General features: G+C 40.6%; 1 pseudogene; it reads right to left on the minus strand.

The window, feature by feature from the left end:
• Positions 1–4,288: 4,288 nt before the first annotated feature.
• LOC103262604 overlaps positions 4,289–8,083 on the minus strand; it is a 15,381-nt pseudogene continuing 11,586 nt past the window's right edge.

The following is an 8,083-nucleotide window of genomic DNA, read 5'->3' on the forward strand; positions in this document are numbered from 1 at the left end:
TGTAAATGTCTGTGCAGGTTTCTTGGTGGGCAAAAGTTTTCAACTCATTTAGGTAAATACTAATGAATATAACTGCTGGGTGATATAAGAATATATTGAGTGTTGTAAGAAACTGCCAAACTGTCTTCCAAGGTGGCTATGCTCTTTCCATTCCCACCAGCAGTGAATGAGAGTTCCTGTTGCTCACATCCTTGTCGGCATTCGGTGGTGTTAGTATTCGGAATTTTGGCCATCCTAAAAGACATGTCATGACATCTCATTGCTGTCTTCCTCGGCATCTCCCTGATGACATGTGATCTGGAGCATCTTTTCATAGTTTCTCTGCCATCTGTATATCTTCTTTGGTGATGTGTCTATTCAGGTCTTTTGCACATATTTATTTTTATGTATGTATGTGTGTATTTTTAGTTGAAGTCTCATTCTGTCACTCAGGCTGCAGAGCAGTGGCAAGCTCACAGCCACCCCAGCATTGACCTGTTGGGCTCGGGCAATCCTGCCTCAGCCTTCCTAGTAGCCGGAACTACAGGCGTGCGCTACCATGCTTGGCTAATTTTTAAATTTATTGTAGAGACGAGGTCTCGCCAAGTTGCCTGGGCTGTTCTCAAACCCCTGGGCTCAGGCAATCCTCTCACCTCAGTCTCCCAAAGTGCTGGGATCCAGCTCATGTTTATTTATCTTTTATAGATTTTGTCTATTGACACATCTCCAGGAAATATTTATCTACCCCAAGATTGTAGAAATATTCTCCGGTTGGTTTCTAGAGGCTTTAAAGTTTTCACTTTTACATTTAGATCTTTGATTCATCTTAAATTAATGAAGGTTGGGATTAAGATTCACTTTTTCTCATATAGATATCTAGTTGTTGCAGCACACTTTGTGAAACTCACAAAGAAAGAAACTCACTCTTTCTTTCCCCCACTGAATTACTTTTATTGAAACTCAGTTGACTCTCTCTATATACATATATATATATATATATATATATATATATATATATATATGGGTCTATTTCTAGACACTATACTTTTTCATTGATTTATATATGCTATATATATAATATAATATATATGCACCATGTATATATGTGTGGGTGTAGGTATTGTGATTTTATACTACATCTTGAAATCAGGTTGGGTAAGTCCTTCAACTTTGTTCTCTTTCTTGAAAATTGATTTGAATATTCTAGGTTGTTTACATTTTAAAATCCTGCTGTCATTTTCATCCTGGTGCAGTGGCTCATGCCTGCAATCCCAGCACTTTGGGATTTGAGCCTGGGAGTTCAAGACCAACCTGGGCAACATAGCGAGACCTTGTCTCTATAAAAAAATAAAAAACATTAGCCAAGCATTGTGGTGCACCTGGAATCCCAGCTACTTAGGATGCTGAGGCAGAAGGATCACCTGAGCCCAGGAGGTCAAAGCTGTAGTGAGCCATGATTGTGCTACTGTACTCCAGCTCATGTAACAGAGTAAGACTCAGGTTCAAAAAAAAAAAAAATCCTGCTGTAATTTTGATTGAGGTCGTGTTAAATCTTTACATACATTTGGAGAAGATTAACATTTTAACAATATTGAGTTTCCAGTTCATGACTGTGGAATAGCTTTCTATTTGTTTAGGTCTACTTTAATTTTTTAAATCCCTATTTTGAAATGTTTTGCTTGGTGGTCTTACATATCTTTTGATAATATATTTCTAAGAACTTTATGGATCTTAGAGCCATTGTTAATGGTTTCTTAAACATATTTTTAAAATTGCGTTATTATATAAATAAAATTGATTTTTAAAAAAATATTGACCCTTTTACGTGAGTTTGGCAATTTCTTTTGATTTTCCACACACAGCCATGTTACTAGTGAATAAAGATAATTTTACTTCCTTTCTAAGCTTTATGCCTTTTATTCATTTTTCTTGTCTTGTTGCAATGGCTAGAAATACCACTATAATGTTGAATAGACGTGAAGGGGAACATCTTGGCTCTGTTCTTAATTTTGAAGGGAAAGTATTCAATTTTTTATATTTATTATTATGCTAGCTGTAGGTTTTTAATAAATATCTATGTCAGATTGAGGATGTTCCCTTCCACTGCAAATTGTTAATGGTTTTAAAAAATCATGATTAGATGTTGGATTTTTTTCAAACACTTTTCCTGCACCTATTGAGATGATACTATGATTTTTCTTCTTTATTCTACTAGCATGAGGAATGCCATTTATTGCCTTTTAAATGTTGAACCAACCTTGCATTCCTGGGATTAATCACATTCAGTTACGATGTATTACTTTTCAAAGTAATGCTAATTTCTTGTTAAGGCTTTTTGTGTCTCACAAGAAGTCTTGGTCTACTATATATTTACTATATTTTTTTTGTAATATCCTTGTCAGATTTTGATATCAGGGTCGCATCAGATCATAAAACAAGTTTGAGAGTGTCCTACTCTCCTTTATTTTCTGAAAGACTGTCTATGTAAATAGTATCATTTCTTATTTAAATACTTTATATAATTCACCATTAATGCCATCTGTGTCTAGAATTTTCTTTATGGAAAGGTAAAATTTAATTTCTTTAGTAGATATAGGGCTATTAAAATTTCTACTTCCTCTTTTTTTATTTTTTATTTTTGGGTTGGAGTCTCACTCTGTTGCACAGACCGGAGTGCAGTGGCATGCTCCTGGCCACTGCAACCTCAACCTGCTGGGCTCCAGTGATCCTTCCACCTCAGTCTTACAAATAGCTGGAACTACAGGTGCACACTACCATGCCCAGCTAATTTTTTTTTTATTTATTGTAGAGATGAGGTCTCGCCAAGTTGCCCAGGCGGATCTCGAACCTGCGGGCTCAGGCAATCCACTCACCTCAGCCTCCCAAAGCACGGGATTACAGGCTGAGCCACCGAGCCTGGCTCTACTTCCTCTTATATTAGTTTGGTAACACCAATTTGTCTACTTTATTCAATTTGTTGAGTTTACTATCATAAAGTTGTTTGTAATGTCCCCTTTTTATCATTTTAATATCTGTAGGATCTCCAGGGATATCTCCTCTGTTCTCCCTGATGTTGGTAATTTGTGGTTGTTGTTGTTATGTGTGTGTTTTGTCTTTATCAGTTTAGCTAGGTACTCAATTTTATTAAACTTTAAAAATAACTTTTGGTTCATTTGAGTTTCCCCTATTGTTTGTTCATTTTCTATCTAATTAATTTCTGTTCTTACTTTTTTCAGTCATCTACATAATTTACATCTAATTTGCTCTCCTTTTCCTAGCTTCTTAAATTGGAAGTTTAGATAATTTATTTTAAATCTTTCTTCTTTTCTAACATAAGCCATTAGAGCTATAAGTAAATAGACATAAAGCTATAAATACCCCCAAAGAAATTTAACTACATTTGGCAAATTTTGATATTATATTTTTCCTTATCATTTAGTCCAAACTATTTTCTAATTTTCCTTATGACTTGTTTCTTATCCCATACGTTATTTAGAAGTATGCTGCTTAATTTTTAATTTTTGGAGATTTTCTATAGATGTATTCCTATTTTTTTCTTTTAGTCACCAATTTTTTTATATTCCCACCTTCCTGCTTTCTTTTAGCACTATGCACAGTATAAACTAAATTACTCTCTTTTTGACCCAGGGTTGTGATAGGAAAAATCATGTTACAAAGTGATGGAAGATCTATGCCTGCTTTCATGTTTTTCTGGTCCCTCTCAACCTCTGACTATCATTTCTCTTATCCTTTCTCAGTTGTCCCTGAACAGTCTATTCCAAGTCCTATAAAATAGGGACTACAAGTACCAATGTTATGAGGTTTAAGAGAAGGCCCAGTCCTCAGCCAGGCTCCAACAATTCCTCCTTGCCCTTTACTATAACTCCTTATCATCTGTTTTGGGCTGAGGAACCACTGAACCTGTAAACCAAGCACATGGGTATAAGTCCATAAGTCAGGTGAAGGCCTAGATGGACTTTGTGAGTGATCCCATTACCGACTTCCAGCCTAAGGAAAAACTGACTTAGTGAGCAGTTCCAAGACCACCGAGCTCATGGCTCCCTGTGGATGTCTTCCTTTTACCTCTACCATGACCAGGACTTGAGGAGGGGTCTCTCAATTGCCCCTGCCACAGCCACACTTGGGGCAGTAGGAGGGACACAACAGAGGCCAAAAAAAGAGTTACCAGCCCCAAGGAGCTGATAGAGGATGCGGACAAACCAATCATAAAGTTGGTGTCATTTGCTCCTGGAGCTAAGTGGGGCCTGAGCAGGGACAGCAGCTGGGAAGTGAAGGGCAGGCCTGGCTCTCAGTAGTGGCAGTGATCCGGCTTGCAAGGGCCATCATGGAACATGCCCAGGTACTGAGCCTGCTTCTCAGTCAGCTTGGCCAACTTCACGGTTAGGTTGCCCGAGTGGGCTTTAGCCACTGCCTCATCCAGCTTCTTGGGCAGTAAGTGAGCCCTGGTGGGGTACTTGTTTGGGTGAGTCTACAGTTCAATCTGTGCCATCATCTGGTTGGTGAAGGAGTTACTCATCATGAAGCTGGGTGGCCCATGGCACAACCCAGGTTGACCAGCTGGCCATTCCTCAGCCAGTAACATTCCTTCTTGATATTCACCTTCTCCACCGGTTCTCATTGAGCCTCGACATCAATCTCCTTTGTCAAAGTATCCAGTGTTACACACGATGGCATCATCCTTTATCTGCTCACGGATGACGTCAACACAGCCTGTGGTGGTGACAAAGATGTGGCCCTCCTGACAGGCCTCGTCCATGGCCCTCCATAGTCTCCTGCAGTGCATTGACAGGGTGGATCTCGGCGATGGTGATGAGGGTTTTGAACCCCTCAGCCTGGGCACAGCCCTTGGCCACATCTCCACAACCTGCTACCACCACCACCTTGCCCACAACCATCACGTCTGTGGCCCATTTGATGCCATCTATAAGGGACTCGGCAGCTATGAGGGTTGTCAAACTCACTCTTGGTGATAGTCATTGATGTTGATGGCAGGTACCTTCAGGATCATCTTGCATAGGCTGTGTCTCCCAGCCATGGTCTCCCCAGAGATGCCTCAAATGCCCGACAGGAGCTGTGGGTACTTGATGTGGATAAGGGTGGTGAGGTCTCCACCGCCATCCAGAATTATGCTGAGGTCTCAGGTCGAGAAGATGTTGCAGCTGAACCACTGCACCTCAGCACCCAAGGCAATGAGAATCTCTATGAGGATGGTGAGTGCCCTTCAATGGCTTGGAGGCCAAGTCCATCTCAGGCATGCATATCAAGCTGGGTATCTCGTTCTCAGTGATATTCAGGGCCTTGTCAGAGTCACCACATCAGCAACTTTGTGGAGTGGTGTGTCAGACATGCTGGCGGAGCTTCCACAGAGAAATGGACATGGGCGAAGGGGGCCAGGCAGGGGAGCGTTACTATTTTTTTAAAGTTAATTATAAGCCGGGCTCGGTGGCTCAGCCTGTAATCCCGCGCCTTTGGGAGGCTGAGGTGAGTGGATTACCTGAGCCTGTGGGTTCGAGACCCGCCTGGGCAGCGAGACCTCATCTCTACAATAAATCAAAAAATCAGCCGGGCGTGGTAGTACATGCCTGTAGTTCCAGCTACTTGGAAGGCTGAGGTGGAAGGATCACCGGAGCCCAGCAGGTCGAGGCTGCGGTGGCCAGGAGCGGCCACTGCACTCCAGTCTGGGCGACAGAATGAGATTCCAACTCAAAAAAAAAAAAAGTTAATTATGTTGTGATCAGAGAGCATTCTTTGTGAGATTTCAGTCCTTTGGCACATATTGAGATTTCTTTTATGGCTCAACAAATAGTCTATCTTGCTAAACATTTTAATGTGCTCTTCCAAAAAATGTGTCTTCCTTGGTTATTGGATATAGTGTTCTATAAATATCCATTAGATCAATTTGTTTGATCATGCTATCCACATATTCTATTTCCTTATTGGTTTATTCGTCTGATTGTTCTATCAATTACTGAAAAAGGTTTATTAACATAACCTATATATTTGAGGATTTGTCTTATTTCTCACTTTGCTTCTGTCCTTTTCTGTTTTATACATTTTAAAGGTTTGCTATTAGTTGTATATATACTTAGGGTCATTATATCTTCATGAGGAATTTAATTTTCTTTTTTTTTTTTTTGAGTTTGAGTCTCACTCTGCACCCAGACTGGAGAGCAATGGCCGCTCCCAGTTACTGCAGCCTCGACCCGCTGGGCTCTGGCGATCCTTCCGCCTCAGCCTTTTAAGTAGCTGGAACTACAGGCACGCGCTACCACGCCCAGCTAATTTTTGATTTATTGTAGAGATGAGGTCTCGCCAACTTTCCCAGGTGGGTCTCTAATCCGTGGGCTCAGGCAATCCACTCACCTCAACCTCCCAAAACACTGGGATTACAGGCTGAGCCACTGAGCCCGGCTTGGAATTTAATTTTCTATCGTTATAACATAATCCTCTTTGTTTCTGGCAATACTCTTTGTCTTGAAATCTAATTTATCTAATATTATTATAGTCATACTAGGTTTCTTAAGCATGATGTTTGTGTGGCATATTGTTTCATTCTTTTCTGTTCAACCTGTCTCTATCTTTACATTTCTTTCTTTTAAATTTTTATTTATTTGTTTGTTTTAAGTTGGGGTCTCACCTGGCATGCAGGCTGGAGTGCAGGCTCACGATTCCAGCTCACTGTAGCCTCAATCTCTTGGACTCAAGTGATTGTCCTGTCTTAGTTTCCCCAGTAGCTGGGACTACAGGCATATGCCACCACACCCCACTCATTTTTATTTTTGTAGAGATAAGGTCTCATGATGTTGCCCAGGCTGGTCTCGAACTCCTGGGCTCAAGCAATCCCCTCACCTCAGCCTCTTAAAATTCTGGTATTCCAGGTGTGAGCCACCACACCTGGCCTCTCTCTCTTTTTTTTTTCCTTTTTTAAGTTGAGATCAAACTTTGTCTCCCAGGCTGGTATGCAGTAGTCCGATCATGGCTCACCGCAGCCTCGACCTCCTGAGCTCAGGTGATCCTTCCACTTCAGCCTCTCAAGTAGCTGGGACTACAGGCATGTGATGCCATGCCCAGCTAATTATTTTCATTATTATTATTATTATTTTGTAGAGACAAACCCTTGCTATGTTGCCCAGGGCTGGTCTCAAACTCGTGGACTCAATAAATCATCCCACTTCCACCTCCCAAAGTGCTGGGATCACAGGTGTGAGCCACCACGTCCAACCACCAGCCTCTCTCTTTATATTTAAAGTGATTCTCTTATAACTAGCATATAGTTGGGTCTTTCCTTTTTTATCCACTTTGACAATCTCTGCCTCTTAATTGTATATTTAAAGTAACCATCAATAAGTTTGGATTGAAGTCTACCACATTGCTGGTTGTTTTCTATTCATCTCCTCTGTTCTTTGGTCCTTTCCTCCCTGTTCTTCTTGGTCTAATTGAGTAATTTTTTTTTTGAGTCAGAGTCTCACTCTGTCGCCCAGACTGGAGTGCAGTGGCATGCTGCTCACAGCCACCGCAGCCTTTACCTGCTGGGCTCAGGCGATCCTTCTGCCTCAGCCTTCCAAGTAGCTGGAACCACAAGCATGCACCACCACACCCGGCTAATTTTTTTATTTATTGTAGAGACAAGGTCTCACCGTGTTGCTCAGGCTAACTGAGTACTTTCTAAGTATTTCACTGCATTTACTCCAGTGACTTTTAACCTACACTTATTTGTATTTTTTAACTGATTTCTCTGGAAATTATTATATATAGACTTAACTTATTACACTATTTGAGAACTGTGACATTATACCACTTCACATATAAGGTAAGAATCTTACAACAGTGTGGTTTTATTCACTCTCCCTCTCTTCTTCTATATTATGTTAGATAGTTTCCGTCTGTATAAATTATACATCCCATGATAAGCTGCTATTATTTTTACTTTAAAACTATTAAATGAATTTTAAATAATTTAAGAAAATAAAATCTTTTATATTAGCTCACAAATTTACCATTTCTTCTCTCTCGGTCTCTCTTTCTCTCTCTCTGTCACTCTCTCCCTCTCTGCAGCTCTCTCCCCGCCTCTCTCCCACTTCCT

This window comes from Carlito syrichta, unplaced genomic scaffold (assembly GCF_000164805.1).
Source record: "Carlito syrichta isolate Samal-C Ts95f unplaced genomic scaffold, Tarsius_syrichta-2.0.1 Scaffold304563, whole genome shotgun sequence".
Taxonomy (NCBI): domain Eukaryota; kingdom Metazoa; phylum Chordata; class Mammalia; order Primates; family Tarsiidae; genus Carlito; species Carlito syrichta.